Genomic DNA, 22,950 nt, shown 5'->3' on the forward strand with positions numbered 1-22,950 from the left:
AGGACTGACCAGAGGAGAGAGAAATTTTCCTTTTTCAATTGAGGCTAGAGAGCTGATGGTTTCCTCAAGTAAGCTGTGGCCTTTGGCTGCCAGCCCAATCATCCACGGTGGCAGCTCTCTACCAATTCTTCCCTCTGACTGTATGTGTGGAAACTCCAGCCTACACTGGAAAGTAAAGGGTTTTTCTCTGCCAATAGTTGTGTTCCTCACACTGAAAAACATTGCTTTAAATAGACACAATACAAGAAAGGCCAAAAGGTTCAGGGTGTGTGTAAGTGTGTGTGCATGAGTGGTCTGTAGAATTTGTAAAGGTCTCTTAGTTGCTTTTTCATGCCTACTTGCAATGCTTGTATATGTTGAAACCAAAAGCACATGCCACTTTCTTCATTTAAATGATAACTAAATAAAGACAGCCACTTTATGTGGGCTGAAAATGACAAGTTCATAGTTATGCCTGTATTCACTCTTTTATATCTGGCTGGGTCTCTACTATCTTCTGAGATAAATATCTGGCTCTTAAGCTGCTTAAGTTCCTTATTTGTCTGTGTTTGTCTGCTGTTTGCTGCTGAGCAGGTAGTGTACAATGGGTATTTCAGAACTTTTCCACTGAAGACACCTGCCTGCTGCTGCTGCTGGAGAGCAGCCTGATGAGAGCTTGTGGGCAATAAAAGCAAAAAAAATGAGCACTGTGGGTTCATCATTACAAGAAACACTTTTAACCACTGCATATATTAACTGAATACATTGTATTTAAAAGCATGTTGACTTTAGTTCATCTTTAAAGGGATATAGCCCATACCCATAAGCTCAGAACCAGAACCAACCCATTACCTGTCATTATGTCTAAGTCAAAGCCACACCCGCCACACCCATTAAAAAAAGCAACTGTGATTAAACACTCACATAATGAGTTTTCCGTTCTTGAATTACAAATCCAGCGGAGGAAATGTCTCTTTCACTGGCTGCAGTTGATGCCGGGATGGTGAAAACATTCCGCGCAATCTCTGCCAGGTTAGGAGCTTATTAGCATGCTCCTTCCACCACCTTAAAACCTCAAAAGGATCCTCCTGAGTGTCAAGTGAACTCGATGTAGACTACTACTGGTCGGTGGTCACACGGCTTAATAACAGTGATTTACATGTCAAAATATTAAACACATACTGCACATCTTTTTCATTTGTTTTATTCTGAAAAAAAGATAGATATACACATACACACACATATATACATACATACATACATGTATATACTGTATGCATACATATACATTTTTATTTATCTATTTTTTTTAAGATTTTTTTTTTTTTTATCTTTCTTCCTTACTGCAGGAAGTGTACTGTGTGAATGCCATTCCAGTTCTCTTATGCCAATATTTTAGGTCCATCAGCAGAGACCTGTCTTTTGTGCACTATTGCTAGCTTAACACAGCCTAACATCAGGTCTTAATCAGTCGCGGTGCATTAAAATTAACACAGCTTTTACATCATCACTCACATTACTGTGAATCCCCCGCCAGATTAGAAAGATTCAGAAACACAAAATGTTGTGGCCACAAATGTATTTGTGATAGGTTTGGGGAATCTCAATGTCAGAGCTTTAATGAACCCGTTTAAACGTGCAATGTAATTTTCTGCCGCTCAAACCAAAACAATAACAGAGGACGGAGTTGGATCACGTCACGAAGTAGCATGGGATCATGGGAGTTGTAGTCATATAACAGATACAGATCTGACGTTCCTCACTCCGTGAAACCGAAACCAACCGTTTTTTTTGGCAGAGCGAGCTACTTACTTTAGCTGAGCGGTTAGCAATCTGCTAGTTATTTGAGCAAACTGCTAGTTACTTAGCTTTACAGTTAGCGATGGCTTCTCCCTCTCTGCTGCTCTCTCTTGCTCAGTGCGTCTTATGTTTAGCTATTCCTCTGCCTCTTTTATAAATGCAGTTCTTTTACCGGCATCAGCTCAGCATTATAGAAACCTATCGTTAGATGTTGTGGTTAGCCAGCCTCCGCTCCACACCGCTCCGCAGCACAGGCCACTGGCCGGCGCACTGGTGCCCCGGCAGGCAGCAATACACTGGTGGAAATGATTAATATTTCGATAACATCAGCCAGATGTTTGCTTACCTGTCTAGTAGAACACATGCGAGGTCGGCGTCGAATTGTAGTCCTAGATTTTCACGAAGCTCTCTCCATCTCGGAAAGGCCACACCAATATTTATCCTTGAGCTCTCTTCTTATCCCAAATTCTTCCAGGATCGCTTGGTTGACCCGTACGTTTCCGTTTTACCGGCTTGTTTACTGGGACAGCTTCGGTGTCAGAAGGTGCAGCAACCGTCAATGCATAATCATGATCCATGGCGAGTTAGCTTAGCCTAGCAACAGTCATGTTCATTCTCTGACGTCTCATCTGGTCTGCTTCTTTTTCTTCTCCTTCGTTTAATGGCTATGGTAACTGGAGTTACGTCGCCATTGACATCCGACCTAATGACACGGTCCATAACTTTTATTAATATTTCATATTTATCTGGGTTTGAAAAATTGTTGGAAACATTTCTGATAATCAAAGTACACAACTAAACAAAATATATAATATTGGTTTAGTCGTTTTTAGACATTTTGATGTGGAAAAACTACATATTATACCTTTAAGTTGGATCACCATTTAGCTTTATCAGTCAATGATCCAGAGAGGAAAAAAACACATTCATTTATACAAAAAATTCCCCAATACCGCTTTCAATCAACTCTGTAACTTCTGCTGAACAGCAGCCACTGTGACCACACGTGGCTACAAGACAATGACACTTTGAACACCCCATCATTTTCCAAGATTCTTAGTCACTTTTTTTTAAAAGACATCCTTAGGTGACCTGACTTCTACCCAGGGGCCAGTGCCCCCATAACTCTGAGCCCCCCCTGTGGTCCTCCCGCCGAAGAGTCGGAGGGGCAACGCATAACGCGGAACTAAATCATCTCAACAGGTTGCCTGTCGGACCACTTAAAGCAGCGCACCCACCGGATGATGCAGAATACACCACACAAGGAGAAAAAGGGTGCAAGTTTTCTAGTGTATATATATACAGTGTTTCCCATACATTGACTAATTTGCCCGACCATAATCTCCAAAAATCGGCCAGATATAAAATGCCTCCTGTAAATGAACGTCACTCTGTAGCGCACCGGCTGGAGCGCCTACTGAGAACTCTTTGGCTCCCCCTCCCTCCCCGGCCTCACAGACGTCGCTCTCCTAGCGCTAGTGTGAGCTTGAGTTGATAGAGCAGAACGCATTTCTAAGCGGAATATTGAGGAATACTGACATCCACTTTGTGAGGCATTCTTGGAAACACCCGGAAAAATTCAGTAAAGAATTGTGTGGCTGTATTTAAGACAATGCTGAGCCTGCACGGCAACACACAGCACCACTGAAGTAAGCTCTTTTTCCTTTCTCATTTGGCACCTGGTAGTTACATGTCACATCATGTTGATGTAGCAATGTGAAATATGATCCGGAGTTTTCGTGGGTGTTTTATTTTGAAAATTGACCGGATACTCTCGTCTTTTCTGTGCCTGACTTCCTGTTTGACTCATTTGGTCTGTGCAAATTGACGCGCCGTTGCGTGGCGTCCATCAGAAATAGACCTGGCGCGTATTTTTAACAGAGCAGAGCGCCAAGCTGCTTCTAGGCCGTGGCTAGGATGCACCACAGTGCTTCTGATGGAGCAGCTGACATTGACTTGAATGGCCGCTATTAGCTCCGGCACCCGTGCCTCGGCCCGATCGCAAAACGCCACGGATCCAGTGGGTTGCCATAAATGGGCCTGTCCCAAAGGCCAGACTGACAGGGGCATTCGAGCTACCACTACTGCTGATTACTGTCTCAGTGTCAGTCACTTTAGCCTAGTTAGCAAGGCCACTGAACAGTAGCCCACAGATGACTGAGTCTGCCAGAAGACCCTCAGCTAGCATGACATCCCTAAAAAGAATCAGGCATCATTTCCCTTGACCTGGTACCAGGGAGAATGTCCTCACAAGAAGAACACAGTAAAGTGCTGCACAATCCTCCCCTCGTCTGTGTTCAGCAGCTGAAGTCAGGCCAGCATCCATGGCAGATCAGACACAACAGAGCAGCATAAGTACAAGTGATGCAAACCTTTAATAACAAAAGGAATCTCTTACACACACACACACACACACACACACACACACACACACACACACACACACACACACACACACACTCCTCGCAACAGCTTGCACATTTGCAAGTCAGCTGTAGATGAAAGGTAATGCAACTACACTTTAGTTTGTGTAATCCTCGCGCCAGCGTCACACCCAGGGAGATGGTCCTCTCTCTTTTCTCTCACATTTTTTCTCAGCTGCATTTCTACACACCTTCATAATCTCAACATTCATCATCACCAACAGCATCCAACAGACTAACAACCTGTTCTTGCTGCCTGTTCTTGCTGAGCTTGACTTATTTTAGCCTCGAGTAGTTGTATAGCCTTCTTTTTTTCAAAATAGAGCAGGTCACTCAAACACATTTTTCACAACCTTAGTCCACACAAATGCCATCCTCCCCCTTATTGTCATCAAAACTGCCACTCCTGCCCTGCCTGCTCCTCTTCCTATTGCTTGTTACAGTGCTATTCTGTTGCTCATCATCATGTCATCCTCCCTGGAGGACACTGAAGGTGATAAGGGAACACAGGAAGGCAGAAGTCAGCCACAGACAGCTCTGAGGCATCATCATTTCATCAGCCAAAGCAGATTCCACTTGATCCCCACATTGTGCAGTCACAAACACAGACTCACTGTCAGCTGCCTGAACTACAGCTGAGTTCCATTGCAAATGGAGACAAAAGGAGTAGGAGCAATTTATGAACATGTGTTAGACACCAGACAGGTAAGCTACCAGTAGCTGTTACAATCAATTTCAGAATGCTATAGTGAATAGTAGAGACATCATGACAGTTTCATACTGTGTCCGGTAACTGCAGAGTTAATGATATGTTATTCTACAGAAATCAATTTCAGATGTTAGGGGGAAAAAAAGAAAAAAAAAATCACATGTACTTATAAAATGCTCCAAAGAACCACTAAAAATAATTTTGGTATTTAATGTTTATATGTTACACTATGAGATGTGAGGACTTACACACAAATTGCATTATGAGCTTGTAAGCCTGATACTGATATCATTCATGCCAAAATTGTTCTGACTGTGTAAGGACCAACACAGACAAATATATTCCTTCAGTTATATTCCTGACATTATAAGGAAGGCCTGGAAACAGCATTTACAAAATTATGTTTGAAACTAACACAGAAACGTAGAGAAAGAGAGGTTTAGGGATGGTTTGCACTGGAGACTCTTGACTTTGTAAAGCTAAAATTCTGGCTACAGACCGGATGTACAAAGACCTGTGCAAACAACAAATATGACAGCACCATCCCTGCAGGTATTAAAGACAAACAAGTCCACTCACCTGTTCGAAGCAGACTGGAAAGCACAGTTCACTTATTTCCTCTGGAGCCGAACAGCACCGCGAAACTACCGCTGAACAGTGCGCACCATTCATGGAGTGGAAGAGAAGGAAAACCTGCAGACGGCTGCTTTAAATTGGCGGACAACAACAGCTGGGTACACAAGCGCCGATGTGAACGTGCGCAATTCACAGAAAAGTACGTTTTCTTCCTTTGTTTAAGATGACAGCCCCTTACGCTGGAGTTATTTAAAAAGGTCAATCACAGCCTATGTGCATGGCTGGATCCCTCTGCTCCAATACACAAAGCAGTTCTGGCAGCATCAGGAGGTAGAGCGACGACGCAAAAACAGTGCTGCCCTGACTGTGTGCTGCTGGAGACGGCCTTCCTCAGTTGATTAGACGGTATCTATACAGTAGGCCTACTTTGTTATTTACAGTATTTTTTTGTATTTCATTTCCAAGCACAGTGCGAACACGGCGAAATCAAGTGTTTGTTAAAGAGAGCCGTGAAAATTACTGCTGGAAAGGAAGCTGTACTATCAGCGCGCGCTGACCACTTACCTTTGCCCCTAAAGTCGCGGCAAGACAGGCGGCGTGCGCTCAACAGTCCAGCCCGCACCCACACGCTGACAAGATGCAGGCGACCCTCTTCAGTCCGCTGGGACAGCATGCAGACAATGAAGAGTGCTTCCTTACCCAGTAGCATGCTCTATCCGCGCACAAACCGCATTTACCGATACGGATCTTTTCAAGCACACCTGTGGCTCACAGCGGCCAAATTACGGCCCCAAGTACCCACTCTGTATGGGCCACAATGTCATCACACACACAACACACCCACGCCCCTTAAAAAGGTGTTAAAGAGTCGGAGACCTACCGAAGTGTTGCATGGAATACGTGTCTAGTCCCAGAGCCTGCGAGACGTGCAGTGATGGAGCGGAGAGCTGATGGAGCGGAGAGCTGTTAATGTGTCAGCCGGCGTCGGAGCGCAGAGACACGGCCATTCCCTGTCAGCACGGTGCAGCGCCGCCTCCAGTTACTCCAGCTGGAGAAAAGACACGCCCACTGTGTGTGTGTGTGTGTGTGTGTGTGTGTGTGTGTGTCTGTGTGTGTGCGTGAGAGAGAGAGAGAGAGAGAGAGAGAGAGAGAGAGAGAGAGAGAGAGAGAGAGGAGTAAGCCTATTTCATCGACTCCTTGTAAACCCAGCCTCCCTGTATGCTAGGGAATAGCCAAGATTTTAGAAGTAACAGGTACAATGAAAATATTGATTAATAAATAAATAATAAAAAAAAAATAATAAGTATAGCTCATCCACATTCCACCCCCACATGCACCCATAGAAACGAAGTGTGGGTACACAAAACAAGCATTGATGAAATTAAAAAAAGAGTTTGTTTTATCCAAATCTGAAGTTGAAATTTAGCAATGTGTTCACTCTTAATATTCAAAGTATTCTTTATATAAAGTAAACTTTATGCATAGCCTACTGTAAACACTATCAACAAATTCACGTGAGAAATCCACATAACTGGTTCAGATTTCCCAATGGACATAACTTTTTTATTATGTCTATGTAACTGGTCTGGCCTGACACTTTGGTTTGCTACAAGCTGTGCGTTGTGTTTGTGGATGATGAAGAAGGAGACGAGGACAACTGCGCCGCTGTCCAGGGGGATTTACAGATCTACAGATTGTGTAGTTACAATAACAATGTGCAGTTTAAGAGATATTTTCCCCCCATCAGCGCCAATTTTTTAAATATTTCATTAGAAAGAATTACACAAAAATCAACATAGAGGGAGCTTACATACCTGTGCAAAACACATTAAAATCAGTACGGCAACTTCTCATGACCAACTTTCCACAAGCACACTTTTAAAGGCGCTATATGTAAGAAATCTAAAGTAGTAGTTGTAAAATCATCCTAATATGTCACAGAGACTAAGGAATAATGTTACTGTAATAGGTATAGCATACTGATCTCATCGACAACAATAGCACAGCCAGAATATTCGCATTTAAATTTTTTTTTTTTTTTACAAAATCATGTTTATGTTTTGAATTTGTGTTTTGGCCTGTTGCGCCACCCACCGCTGTCTACCAGTGAATTTGTGTTTTGGCCTGTTGCGCCACCCACCGCTGTCTACCAGTCACGCAATCAGTAGAGTCTCAGCATCCGGGTTGCCAGTAGTTACGACTGAGCTACAATGGCTGACGGTGCGACTAAACCCAAACGACTTCGTTATGATTCCCAAAAACGCCAAGACAAAACTCTAGGCAAAGCAAGGGTCTATATAGGAGATGCTTTTGAATGGTGGAGACGGTTGAAAGCGGAGAAGAATTTGAAATTGGATGTCGAAGTGGCTACTCTTCTCCTCGACAGGTTACCTTTAGCCAAAGTTGGCTAACTAGCATCATAGCTAGACGGGGATAGACATTTCGAATACTTTCAACAGTTATTCATTTTCGATCATACATTGTAGCCCATGTGCAGGTGGGTCATCAACCCGACTGTTTGTTTTTTTGAGAAACAAACGCTAGCAGCACGGCAAGCAGCATTAGCAGTGTACCGGTACATAGCATTAGCAGCAGGCTCCTCCTCCGCTGTATCCCGGCAGCAGCGTTAGCAGCAGAGAAGCCAGACTTGCTTGAACTTGGGGTGGACACGACTCGCGGCAGTATTTTGAATTTGAGTGCAGTAACCGTTTAGGCCACATTCTAACATACGGCGCCTTTAAAAACAAGAGACAACACCACAACCTGCATGAAAAACTGCCGCCATGCTCCTTTAGCTCAACTTGAGATCAGTAATTTAGCATGCTACATACGAGTGCTGCACTGATAAAGAAAACTACATAAATGAACACTGAAATAAATGTACCAGCTACAGACAGCATGTGTGACCTGTACCATGTAAAGTTCACACCTCTGTTTAATGTTTCTATCACATTTCAACGCTTTATAGCCAGAAACACAAATAACTCATACCTCTCTTCATGGGGTCCAGAAAACGAGTGAGGAGGATAGCGCAAATCTACAGGAAATTACGTCACCAAAAATCTAATTCACAAAGATAAAAGCTTCCCAAAATGTATCAACACATTAAAAAGCAACAACAAAATATAAACAAATATAAAAGATGGATTTTTTTTAATTTAAACCCATTACAATTACAAGTTACATCCACCCCTCCTAGATTTCACCAAAAGCCAGGCCATACCTTTGAATAAACCAACAATTACCCAGGGACTACCGACCAAAACTTGGAGACTTGGCTGGGACTCACTGTAGAACTTTAAGCTCTACCATCAGCTGTATAAACTACCTAAAGTATAGGTTCAGAGAAAACATAGGGTGATAAGGCCTTTGTCTCTCTTAGATAAATATGATGCCTTTTACACCATAAAGATCACCTGACAATTCCAAACACATAAAGCGTAACACATTTTAAACATTACATTGGTCACAATGCCCCTTAAATGCATTTTCACAAAATCACAGGTACAAGAAAAACCAAAGATGTGTTTGTCCCTTTAAACCAGTGTGAAGAAGTAACTGGGACCTTCTGCTAACTGAACTTGCCAAATCCCTGAAGCCAAACAGTTTTTGAACCATGGATTCAATGAGTCTATTGACCCTTTTGCTGACCCTGCCAACCCCTGTCCTGACCATGTGTTTGCAGGTAGGTGCACTTGTGTACTTGTATTATGAACCAAGGCTGTTGAGGCCACTTGTGTTTCTCTTTTAGGGGAAGAGACCGCTGCATGCTTCCAAGTGTCGGGTTAAATCTTGCGGTCCCCACATTTCCCATGGGGTGGTATGCTGTAGTGTGTGACTTGGAGACTACGTTCTCAAATGAGCACCTTGATCGAAGTGGTAGTGACATTAGACTCGAGCCAGTTTGCTCGACACAGTGTCAATCTTTTGAAGCGCAAGTGTTCCGAGACAGTGTTTCGATCCCTGCTTCGGCACGCCCACAATCACGTGACTACCGAGAGCGAGGCCTCATTACAGGCTTTCCCAGGTCTTCCACTTAGATGCAGTTCTGACACACAGCCAGCAGATGTCACTCTTCTGACTGTATGAAATGCTTCGAAGCAGTGTGTCATTCTTGAAGCAGTTGTGTCAAAGTGGTTCACTGCTTCATGAAGCTTCGTTTTCACCATCACTACGAAGTGGACGCATTTGGGGAATCCATACACACAGAAGACGTGATCCCACATGTTAGCAAGAGTACCCAACTGCAGGCAAGATGGCGGACATAGGCGCTGCCATATATCCAGTCCATACCAGAAGTCCATACCAGAAGTCCATACCGGAAGTTAATCTTCTTCGTGTATACATACCGGAAGTCTATACCGGAAGTGGTATACATACCGGAAGATATGATAAGATATGATCTCAAACAGATACTTCACATCAACATACCATGGAAATGAACTGCATTTTCAGTTGACATGAATAAGGTATAGAAAAATACTAATGGGAAAGCCAAGAACAGACAGACAGACTAACTCCTTTCTAGATATTGGAGGTGTGTACTCCTTTTCAAGTTACATGGGTTAATAGAACAATCATGTTGTTTTACAAACACCTTTAATATTTGGTGTCAAATCGCTTTTTTACGTTATTTGAAAGTCCGTCATATTTTCGTCAGCCAACGTTAGCTAGTAACGTTAATAGTAACAACATAAAAGTTTACCTAGCAAGAGTGTACAAGTTAGATGTTGAATCACAACGTCAGCTCAACATAAACAGGTCTAGACAGAAAATATGATTATCCTCCTGGACAAAATTAAGCCAGTGAGTTAGAGATTTCAAAATAAATTATTTTTCACCTCTGCGCTGCGGTATCGCTTTTGGGTGAAACAAATGCGGCTGTCTCCAATATTCCCCCAGTTCCTACGCCCTTGGGTGCATCTGAAAAAAGGATAAGTCAATCAACATTGATATCTGGAAAACATACTATACATCAACCATATTTTACCGATCTAAAGGACTCATGGTGGAGGAGGCACTACAGCTATTTATGTATCCACATGTGTATGTGTGTTAAGTGCTCTGATGCATTACTAAAACATAATACAAATGTATATTTTTTAAGACACCCGGGGCTATGTATACATTATTTATCTGACCCGGTTAACCGTCGGGAGTTGTTACTATTTTTAGAATATCTCCGGGGAAAAAAAAGATGTATAGAACTTGACTGAGCAGTACAGGGTTGAGGTTATGTAACAGGTTCAATGAGGCAGCAGCAATATGTGTAGAAGAAAATGTACATTAGTTATTGTGTTATAATTACACAAAGTCTGTGTAACCGTAAGTTTATTTTATTTATATTTATTTTAGTTAATACCTGACATGTTAGGCCTCCGAGTCAGCTATGTGGAACTTTAATTTGAGACTGTAACCCTACGTTTACTATACAGTGTGACACTGCCCTCTGTCTCTGCGCCTTTTCCTCTTCCCTTTTGTTGTTGACCTCCGTGGGAGAGGTAAGCGGCACTGTTCCCTCTAATCTGTTTTACTGCGCAATTGTGCACTGCTCCCCACCTCTTTGGGCAGATGACAAAAAAGTTCTGCGCTCAAATATCCCAACCGGTTTTTACTGTTTTTATTTTTTTTATTTTTTTCTCATATGCGCTGTCTTGTGACTGTAGCAGTAGCTCTGCTACAATTTTTGTTTACAATGTATGTTTACATGCACTCATTGCACTGCGCGGCCGCTAATATTTTTTGTCAGGAAAATGTTTTCATCCAGTACAGTGGCACTGTCTGTAGTAGTACAACTACAATTTAAGTTTACATTCAGGTTTTGATCTAGCATATTATATTTGTTGCAGTTTAGAGGTAAAGTAGTTGGCAATTTGCGGTGTAAAACACAAAGGAAAAGGGAGAAAGCATAAAAGGTCCTCCTCAAAAGCTGATTCACAATCAGTTTTGACAAATAAACAAAGGTCTTACTTCCACCCCAGGTCTGACTGTTGCCTGCTGTTAGCTAATCACTCGAGCTAGCAGCAGTAGGCTAGCTTTTGTCAATATGGACACATCTTAGCTCTGTTAGATTCTCCACAATTCAATCGTTAAATTCATCTTACTGACACCATCCAGCTAGCAGTTTAACTTAATGTATGCCGAGTAGGGCTGCAACGACTAATCGATGACTAATCGACTATCAAAATAATCGGCGACTATTTTAGTAGTCGACTAATCGGTTTGAGTCATTTTTCATAGAAAAGTAAAGTATAAAAGTACCCCAAAATAGTCTTATTGCAGCTTCTTACGTTCAAATATTGGCAGCTTTACACACTCTCCCATGACGGTGAACTAAAAACCCTTTGGCATGAGTACGAAACAAGACATTAGATGACATACTTTTGGGGTTTGGGAGAGACAGACTGACATTTTTCAACATTTTAACGCATTTTTCAATAAAATGATTAGTCGACTAATTGAAGAAATAATCGACAGATTAGTCGACAATAAAAATAATCGTTAGTTGCAGCCCTAACACCGAGTAGCAAAAGCATTTTAAAACAATAGCTTTGGTTAGCCAGTTAGCTGAGGCCTACAGCGAAGCACTGAGTGTACAGCCTAACGTTAGCCATCTACTCCACTCTGACACTCGACACTCAGTAGCAGCTTCCTCGGTTTTTTTTTCTCACAACAAATTCACAACTCATAAAGCATACTTACAAGTTGTGATCTGGAATCTCCAGATTTGCCCAACAAGGTGGGAACTGCCTCGTCTTTTAGCAGTAGCTGCAGTGGAAATCCAGCAGTAATCTGTTGCCAGTTTGTGAGGCAGTCCTCGGGAAAATAGAAGGAGCACAATAAAATGTCTGGGTTGTATTGTGGGGAAATTTAATCAAAAATAAATTCTAACCAATTCTTATTTGTTCCTTCGTCCTTTGGCAGTCTAAACAAGGGCAATTTTTGGTCACAGTCAAATCAAACTCTGCTGCCCCTGCTCTGCCTCTGCTCGGAGCAGGTGTGTTTGGGGGTGTGGCTCAGTGGCCTGCAGGCAGGCACTGTGTGCATTGCTGATTCGCACATTGTTATTTTTTTTTTTACTTAGCAGAAAAATGCTATATAGCACACTGAAGAAGAGGGAAAACCCCAAAAGCATCCTCTTTAATACACACCAATTTACATGGCCGGCATGCACCAGGCTGTGGCTCAGAGGTAGAGCGGGTTGTCCACCAATCGAAAGATCAGTGGTTCGATCCCGGGCTTCTCCAGGCTGCATGTCGCAGTATCCTTGAGCAAGATACTGAACCCCAAATTGCTCCCGATGGTTGTTCCATCGGTGTGTGAGTGTGTTAAAAACTGAGTAGCAGGTGGCACCTTGTACGGTAGCCTCGGCCACCAGTGTATGAATGTGTGTGTGAATGGGTGAATGTGACTCGTAGTGTAAAAAGTGCTTTGAGTGGTCACTAGATGACTAGAAAGGCGCTATACAAATGCAGGTCCATATAAAAGCCCCACCTTGCACATGCACCCACTGATTAACATTGACTGGAATGGGTACAGAGCAGCCTTGAGCTTAGGGAGATAATCTCCTCACTCCTAGAACTAAGGTTGCAATGTAACTGAACGTTCTCTATTGTACCGAGATTTGGTTTGAGTTGGTCTGTATTTGTAAATGCTGCAGTGCACCGGACATAGACTTTCAGGGCTCTAACAGGACAGAGATTTGAGTCTTTTTGACCCTCACTACCCTTCTTCACTTCCTGCTCTGCTACTGTGCAGATGCTTTTTCCTGTTGCTCTCTGATTTGCTGTCTTTAAGCTTTATTTTTGCCACTTTATTGCTACTTTACTATGTCCTTAACTACATCATTGGGAGGTTTTCCTTTTTATTAGCCCAGACATCATTAGGAGGATAATTTATGAATGGACTAGGCAGATCTGGGGAAGCTGTCGGCCACAGCAGCAAGATGCCCCCCTTCTCCACGGATGACTACCACAAACGTCTACAAAAGATTGTAGTGCTGGAAACCAAATCCACCGGTTAGAAGTGAATGTGGAAGTGAATGGACTATGTGGGAATGACACCACGATACCATGGATTCAAAACAGTGGACAAGATCATGCTAACACATGGCTAATCACCATCGGCAAGACTTCCAAGAAGCAGGAGGGCTGTGTATCTACAAGTGGTAGTCCTCCCTGGAACTCTCTTGGATAGGAGCAAAGCTTAAGAGTAAATCATTTTCCTGGGATATGGGAGGACGTGTAACGGGCGGAGCTCAGCGCCCTCAGATTTGTGATGCGACTGGCTGGCCTGCGTTATCATACAGGGAGAGCGCCTCTTCAACCCCTGTTCCTGGTACACAGCCGTGGACAGCTGTGAAAGGGAGAACTTACAACAAACCTCCCCAATAACCAACTGTGCAACTGCACAACAGATTTATACCACTGTCGCAGGACCTTGGATCTCCGTCAGATGACCTGGATAATCTCTCATCTCCACACAGTAGGGTAAGAACTGAGAAAAAATCACAAAGTAAAAGGCTACACGGAAAGCCAACAACTGAGCCTCAAACTCTGATTGTGGGTGACTTTGCTGTAAAAGATGTAAGAAGCATGTGCAGTAAAAACACCAAAGCACTCTGTTTTCCCAAGGACATGGTCTCTGACATGACAGAAAAAATCCTGCATATAGCGGCTGCACATCCCACCGTGACAGCCATCCTTGTTCATATTGGGGCTAATGACATTGTAAAACAACAGTCTGAAATGCTGAAACGTGACTTCACTGAGCTGTTGAACACAGTCAGCTCTCTGAATGCTGAGGTGTTTATCAGTGGCCCTCTATCACCAGTCAGAAGAGGTGATGAGAGATTCAGCAGATTGTTGCCACTAAACAAATGGCTCTTGGCTGCATGTACCAGACATTCAGTGCATTTTATCGGCAATTTTAACTTTTTCTGGGACTGCAGACACTTTTTAAGTCAGGAGTAAAATTGTTCACTTCTAACCTATTTTACTTCCTGCATCACCCATCTGTTCCCTCTGCCAAGGACAAGAGACAAAGGAATCAAAACAAGAGGCAGACACAACACGTCAGAAACCTTGAAGGAGAGCTGCGTTGGCCCCTGCCTACGGAGAGCTTTGATGGGAGACACTCAAGCCAAGAGGAGGAGTCTTCACTCCCTTTACCAACACTCGCCCCCGAGGACCCACCCCGTTCTACCCCCAAACTCCACCCATATCACCCTCTTCAACTGAGTGAATGGGAGAGTGCTGGGATCAAACTTACCTAAAGCCCCTTCCCCCGCCTTATTCGAAACCTTCCTTCCCCAGACCCTCCAAGCCACCCAAAATCCCCCAAACAGCACCAGGCGCCACCCCCTCCAAAATCCCCTAAACGGCACCAGGCCCCACCTCCTCCTCCACAATATCACCTGGCCACACCAACCCCCCTACACATCTACGTCCAGCCCCACCCCTCCCTCCTCGACAGCATCAGAAACATCCTCTGTCTCTCCAGCCTGATAAGAACACAGCACATCCAGCTAGGTGTCTTCCCACAGGCCCTGAAAACTGCTGTCATCAAACCACTCTTAAAAAAAGAACAATCTAGAAATCTCACAATTATAGGCCCATATCAAACCTCCCGTTTTTAAGTAAAATCATTGAAAAAGCTGCTTTTCAACAGCTAAACAACTTCTTGACTCTAAACAACTGTTTTGACGTCTTCCAGTCAGGATTTCGACCACACCACAGCACTGAGACTGTTCTTGTTAAGGTCTTCAATGACATCTACTTAAACACAGACAGTGGCAGAATTTCAGTTTTAGTGTTACTGGATCTTAGTGCAGCATTCGACACAGTCGACCACACCATATTACCAGACCGACTGAAAAACTGGGTGGGACTTTCCAGAACAGTACTAAACTGGTTTGAATCCTACTTAAAGGGAAATTTCGGTTTATTTCAACCTGTCTCCTATCATCCTAAATTTGTTTCAAGTGACTAGTGACATAAAAATAATAGTTAGCATGTTAGCCGTTAGCCTAGATACAGCCGGGGCGCATAGTAGCGTCAGACCTGTTAAGACGTAAGTGAACGGGCAACCTTCAAGTGCAAAGTTAGTCCACTAAACAAGCTTTTTTTCCACAAAGACCGCCTCATATCGTTAGGATAAATGTCAGAGAACATATAGAAAATGACATGTAAACGTGTTGTGTTGTCTTACTTTACCGGTGTGCTGCCATGTTTGTTTACCATTTAGATCTGCTTTCCAAAGCGCGGCCGAAATATCGTGAGAACAAGCAGCGATCTCATACCGAGCCTGAAATCTCGCGAGAACAAGCAGCAACAGCTGGAAGGCAGAACCGGACAGTAGCCTGAAAAGTTCATTCATTTATTTTATGAAAGATTTATAGAATAATGGCTGACATTTTTGCCAGACTTCGACTTTGTGAAGGAGGAATTTGATTTTGCAGAGTTTGATGGCCGCCCTTATTTATTTGAGCCAGAATACACTGAGGAAGAACTTCGTGAAATTGAAGAACGGAGGAGGAGAGAGAGAGAGAGGCGCAACAGGTAGAGGACGAGAGAGGAGGAATGGCTGCTGCAAGGCTGCATAGCTCTGGAGATTGGTGGTGTACCTGTGGATGCTGTGCCCCAGTGCCCACAGAAGAGGAATGTCTCTGTTGCAAGGAAAGGGACTGGTTGCAGCCTTATTTTCAAGGTCTGGTTGAGACCGAGGACGAGACACCTCCACCTGGAGTAGTATCCAGCTGGGCTTTATCTAGAGCTCTCGAGATATATTTCGGCCGCGCTTTGGAAAGCAGAGCTAAATGGTAAATAAATATGGCANNAGCAGAGCTAGATGATAAACAAACATGGCAGCACACCGGTAAGGTAAGACAACACGTTTACATGTTCTCTGACATTTATCCTAACGATATGAGGCGGTCTTTGTGGAAAAAAAGCTTGTTTAGTGGACTAACTTTGCACTTGAAGGGATGCCGGTTCACTTACGTTTTAACAGGTCTGACGCTACTATGCGCCCCGGCTGTATCTAGGCTAACAGCTAACATGCTAACTATTATTTTTATGTCACTAGTCACTTAAAACAAATTTAGGACTATAGGAGACAGGTTGAAATAAACCGAAATTTCCCTTTAAAGGACAGAGACTACTTTGTGTCTATAGGTAATTACCAGAGATGGGGGACTCGAGTTACATGACTTGACTCGAGTCGCAAATATGATGACTTGAGACTTGCTTGACTAACGTAGATAAAAGACTCGACTTGACTTTGACTTTGTATTCATGACTTGAGACTTGACTTTGACTGGAGACAGATGACTTGAAAGGACTTGGCTTTAATTCAATATTAAAGGCACGCTAAGCACCGTTGGGCATCACTTCTGTTTACGTTCAACAATGTTATCAAACACAACGGAGCTAGCATGATGTGTGTGGTTTATGCACTGATAAGAGACTGTTCTTAACTTATAAGAGGAGGAGGGTGGCTGGTTGATTTTTATTTTATTTATTTATTTTTATTTTGATCCCCCCTGTAGCCACAAATATTTTTCCTTGAGCTTTTCGAAGTGACTCACCATGAATTAGATTTTTAAAATTTAGCTGAGTTCATCCGACGAACCTCAAATTATGGAAAACAACAAGATATCTTGCCATAATTATGTAGACGACCACAGGCGTAGCGGATGCAGGGTACACATGGGACATGTCCCCCGCACTTCCCGTATCTGTGCCCTCTGCACCCCACACTTTTTACAACAGTTACAACCGTTCAATTAATTTTTAACATGTGGTAATGTGTTTTTCCGAGCCGTCTTTAAATGCACCATGCGGCATACACATGATGTCCTGTTGGTATCTGAATCAATCGCACAGACAAGACCTGTGCTGCTGGGCAGTGCTGCTGTGTGTTAACCATGTTCAGCAAACCAGCCAGCAAGAAGCATAAAACCTTGCACAGTTTCTTCCAAACAAACTGGAGTTGAGTAAGTTGAGTAATGCTGTTGCATGTAGATAATGTTAGCTAAATGATGACTAATTAATAGATGCCAATATATCAAGTTAAGCTAGTTAACAAGAATACTAATGTTATTGTTACCAATGTTAAATCGCTTGCTAGCTAGTTTCATGCTAGGAAGTGATGATGGTCATGCAGGGTCTTCACAGGTGAGGAGAGATTATAACTGGCTGAGAAAAAAACTATCTATAGCATAAAAGTGACTTTGAGGTTAATTTCCACAGCAATTTCACTACTACTATTCTTAATTCTATTTATAAATTTTGCTTTGCACATTTATTATCTATATTATTGCAATAGATAGAAGAGGGACAAGGAGGGGTAGGTATCAGAGCAGGGACCTGACAGCAGCACCAATTATCATCCCAAGGCTTCACAGGTAAGGAGAAATTATAACTAGCTAAGGAAATGTCTATAGGATAAGAGTGACTCTAACATTAATTTTCACAGCTATTTCAGAACTACTCTTAATTATACTCTAAGACCCTGTGTCCACATAGTGCCTTTTTCTGGCAGAAAGGCGCTGGAGGGCGCTGCAGAGTGCTGGGATGAAGCATCTGTGCGCCCCCCCAAAAAAACGCTCATGAGTGTTTTTGTTTCTATGACAACAATATCTTTATAATTCCTGTAGCCGCGCAGTTTTGCAGGTTTATAGTGATACATACTGTGTTAATCTTTTAATGCTACAGCTGGTGAAGTCATCATCATGTTTTATTAGTAGGATTTGTGTTAATGTACTTAGTAACTTTGCCACCACTGTATGGGTTAGAATTGATTACATGTGTGTTGCTGTAAAATCTCTCAATTTATATATTGCTGGAAAAATAATTAATTTAACTAACGGACTTTTTATTTTTTTCGCTGTCGCTCGGTTCGCCCCTTTGATATTGCTTCATGGCTCAGTTGTAATCGCTCGTCAATGTGGCAGAAATCAACAGACTTGCTTTTTCACTTTGATGACGTCATTGAAGCAATCAGGGTATTTGGGGGGGACGGGGGGTGCTTGACTGTCATGACATGTCAGCTTCATTAAAAGTATAGCTGCAAATTAAAAGCAACAATAGATGTAAAAACACACAGAGACAATAGCCTACATCTGAACATTTATACCTCCAACCGCGGCAGTGGCTGAAAATTATACATTTTGATACATATAGGTATACATATTGCAAAACTCTGTAAAAGTACACCAAAGCATATTTTCGTTTCCAAATATTTATTTGAAAACGAAACCATTCATACGGTCAATAAAAAAACATTTTGTTAATAATAAAAAACAAATGTAATCTCAACAGTGACCGCGCAAGCCATGTGTGCGTGCGTGCGTGTGCGTGCGTGCGTGTGTGTGTGTGTGTGTGTGTGTGTCAGAGAGGAGGAGTATCAATCAAAAAAAAGTTTCCACTAATTATTTCGGTGTTTATTTCTTTTATTCTTAAGGTTTTTTTCATTAAAAAAGTTAGTCTAATTTATTATTGTAGAATGTCTTTAGCAAATCACCACTTTCAACTGGAGACACAGTGCAGCAGCAGCGCAGCAGCAAAAAAAAAAAGGCATTATAAAAAGCCGACAAATAGTGTTAATTAATTGACATGAGACATTGGAGAGGTTGTCAGTCCTATTCTATAGTCTGTAATATTTTTTTTATTTTATCATAACTTCTCGGAAATTACTCAAAAATGCATTCATTGTGTGCTTCTGAGCACACGGGCAGCATAAACAGTGAAGTTACATATGATGGTCTGGCAGATTGTTGCGGCGCTAGGAGGCAGTTGACAGTGACAGTTTTGTCAGCAGCCATTTTTCTTCCTACCAATAACCTATGGATGATGCAGCTCCAGCTCCAACTCCGCTCACATACTCTGACTCAGGCATCAGAGCCTCTGAGCTACAGCGATAGATGCATTGGCGCTGTCCGTGATGCTTTACACTGGGACTGCTGGGATTACAGCTCCCCTCCAAGCGCCGCAGTCCTGCCGGCTGGCGCAGTCACTGTTGAGATTACATTCGTTTTTTATTATCAACAAACTGGTTTTTTACTGACCGTATGAATGGTTTCGTTTTCAAATAAATATTTGGAAACGAAAATGTATGCTTTGGTGTACTTTTACAGAGTTTTGCAATATGTATATAGCCTAGTAGGCCTATGTAGGCTATCATATGTGGCCTATACATACACACATATATATATATATATATATATATACATATATATAGCTATATATAGCTATTGTCTCTGTTATGGTAATGTCATGTCATACAACTCCGGATAGACGGACACGGCCAGCACCAGCTTCTCTTCCATTTTTTCTGGTTACCAGGGTGACGAGTTCCGCGATATGATTGGTTGCCTGGAAAAAGCGCCAGTGACGACACCAGCGCCTCTCTGAAAAGTTCAGAGATTTTCAACTCAAAACGCTTGGAGCAGCCGCACAAAAAAGGAGGAGCGGCCAGAAAAAAGACGCTGGGCGCAGCGCCTTTTCCCTAGGCAGCCGCAGACGCTCTCTCCTCATTGGGAACAATTGAAAAAAGACGCTGGCCTTCTTCTGGCGCTCAGAAAAAGGTGCTATGTGGACACAGGGCTTAAAATGTTTTTTTGTCTGTATTGCAATAGGTAGCACAGGGAGAAAATATTTAATTTTTTTTGCGCACCTGTGCTGTCATATTTGACTAAAATGTAAAATACATCTTGATGTTGATATGTTTAGTGTTGTGTCACTTTCTGTCATCATGCCATTAAATTAAATTATGTGGCTTATTACTCTGTTACCTTGTCACTTCCATTCCATTTTGTGTGCTAATAACTTGCTAACAGGAATGGTGTTTTACTGAACTTTTCGTGTTCAGTGTTGTCATTTGGCACTTAGTTATCTGGCTACTTACCCTGTAGATGCTCGAAGGTCATTCAGTGTCAACTCAACAAGAGTTTGGCAGCTAAAACTTTAGATTTTGATAGTATATAATTTTAAAGAACTAAGTCCCCTGGTGCTGTACTGTGGCTGTTTGTGGTTATGTGGTTCTTTAGCTGCTAAGGAGAGGTGCTGTGGTTATGTGGTTCTTTAGCTGCTAAGGAGAGGTGCAATTGAATGCGAGAGGATGATAAATCATTCAATAGACCTCTGAACAATTTGTCCCCCTCACTTCTGAAATGATGACTACGCCCCTGCATACGACACACAGATTTACATAACCATATCACCAGGGGAGTATGGTCCAATACAAGCATTGAGTAAATGCATCGAACAAATCAATGATTGGATGTGCCAGAATTTTCTTCAACTGAATAAAGATAAAACTGAAGTAATTGTGTCTGGAGCCAAAGAAGAACGATTAAAAGTCAGCGCTCAGCTTCAATCTGTAATGTTAAAAAGCACAAACCAAGCCAGAAATCTTGGTGTAGTCATGGACTCAGACCTGAATTTCAACAGCCACATTAAGACAGTTACAAAATCAGCCTACTATCACCTGAAGAATACATCAAGGGTTAAAGGACTGATGTCTCAGCAGGATTTGGAAAAACTTGTCCATGCATTTATCTTTAGTAGATTCGACTACTGTAACGGTGTCTTCACAGGTCTCCCTAAAAAATCCATCAGACAGCTGCAGTTGACTCAGAACATTGCTGCTCGAGTCCTCACGAAGACCAAGAAAGTGAATCATATCACTCCAGTTCTCAGATCTTTGCACTGGGTTCCTGTCTGTCAAAGAATTGACTTTAAAATACTGTTGTTGATTTAAAAAGCACTGAATGGTTTAGAGCCAAAATATATTTCAGATCTGCTGCTACGTTATGAACCATCCAGACCTCTCAGGTCGTCTGGGACAGGTCTGCTTTCTGTCCCCAGAGTCAAAACCATACATGGAGAAGCAGCATTCAGTTTTTATGCTCCACATATCTGGAACAAACTCCCAAAAAACTGCAGGTCTGCTGCAACTCTCAGTTCTTTTAAATCAGAGCTGAAGACTTTTATGTTTGCCGCTGCCTATTACTAAATCAAACTTGAGGCTTCTGATTATTATCTCACACTGCACTCTAACTTATTCTGTTTTAGCTTTTTTCATTTCATCTGGCAGGGAACGATAATAGCTCTTATCCACTGACAGAGCGTGCAGTTCCCTCACTCTTTTGGCTGATGTCACTGCCAAGAGAAAAAAACACTTTAAGAGACAGCCACCTAATTCTGACTGACTCCAGAGGCTCAAAAGTTTCCTGCTGCAGGGCAGCTAACACCTGCCCCAGGTCCCACAGTGGAATGGCCAGCCTCCTGGTGCACAGTGAATGGACCTGTAGCGCCTCCCAGAAGGCAGCAGTGCAAACAGACAGTTTCCTGGGTGAGAACAGTCCTGGATTATGTTTTCTGCACGGCGCAGGCATCTGGCGCTGTATATGTCAGACAGTGAGGGAAGCTGTGACCTTATGATGTCCTGTGCTGACTTCCTAACTCTATCCAGGGCTTTTTTGTCAGCCACAGTGCAGCGTTTAAACCACACCAAGATGTTGTGGGTAATGATGCTCTCCACAGAACATTTGTAGAAGGACAGCAGCAGTTCCTGGGACAGGTTGACTTTCCTCAGTGACCTCAAACAGTACAGTCACTGCTGTGCTTTTTTCACGTGGGCAGTGGTGTTGACAGTCCATGTGAGGTCCTGAGAGATGTATGTTGCTAGGAATTTAAAGTAACTGACCCTCTCCATGATGCCCCCTTTGATGTAAAGAGGGGCATGTTCCTCCCTCTTCCTCCTGAAGTCTATCACCAACTCCTTTGTTTTAGGGGAGTTGAGTGCCAGATTGTTGACAGAGCACCAAGCAGTCAGTTTTTGGACCTTATCTCTGTAAGCAGACTCGTCATTGTCATGAATCAGTCCTGCCACAGTAGTGTTTGATCCGTATTACACCCCTCCTCTAGCTGGCCAACCAGATGGTGCTGGTACAGGGACAGTATGGCACCTGTGGTTGCCAGCTGTGTCTGGACTGCCATGGCTCCATGCATTTTTTCCCAACAAGCCATCCATTACCCGCCAGTTTCTACTTGGCCAGTTCGCCTTGCCCAGGAGTAGTAGGCCACCTACTTTTTGTGTCCCACCAAATGTCATTTTGTTTTCAGTTGCAGTATTTTTGGAAATGTTGTTTTATTTTTTGAAATGTTGTTTTGTTGTCTTAAATGTTGTAGTGTTTGGTAAATGTTGTTTTTTATTGAAATGTTTTGTTTTCATAAATGTAGTGTTTTGGGAAATGTTATGTTTTTTTAAATGTTTTGTTTTTCTGAAATGTTATGTGTGTTTTTTAAATGTTTCATTTCCTGAAATATTGCAGTGTGTCAGGAAATGTTTTTTTTTTTTTTTTTTTAAATGTTTTGTTTTTCTGAAATATTATGGTTTTCTTTTTAATATTTTGTTTTCTGAAATGTAGTGTTTTGGAAAATGTTTTGTTTTTTAAAT

At 42.5% G+C, this 22,950-nt stretch overlaps 1 protein-coding gene across 1 annotated transcript in view; it reads right to left on the bottom strand.

Moving 5' to 3' along the window:
- Positions 1-6,491, bottom strand: part of LOC126393560 (cell migration-inducing and hyaluronan-binding protein) — a 184,348-nt gene extending 177,857 nt beyond the window's left edge. Inside the window, exon 1 of the mRNA XM_050049771.1 lies at positions 6,368-6,491. The gene's annotated coding sequence lies outside the window, so the exon portion shown is untranslated. The remainder of the gene's footprint in view (positions 1-6,367) is intronic.
- Between the last annotated feature and the right edge of the window lie 16,459 nt (positions 6,492-22,950).

The sequence above is a fragment of the Epinephelus moara genome, chromosome 1, assembly GCF_006386435.1.
Source record: "Epinephelus moara isolate mb chromosome 1, YSFRI_EMoa_1.0, whole genome shotgun sequence".
Lineage (NCBI taxonomy): Eukaryota > Metazoa > Chordata > Actinopteri > Perciformes > Serranidae > Epinephelus > Epinephelus moara.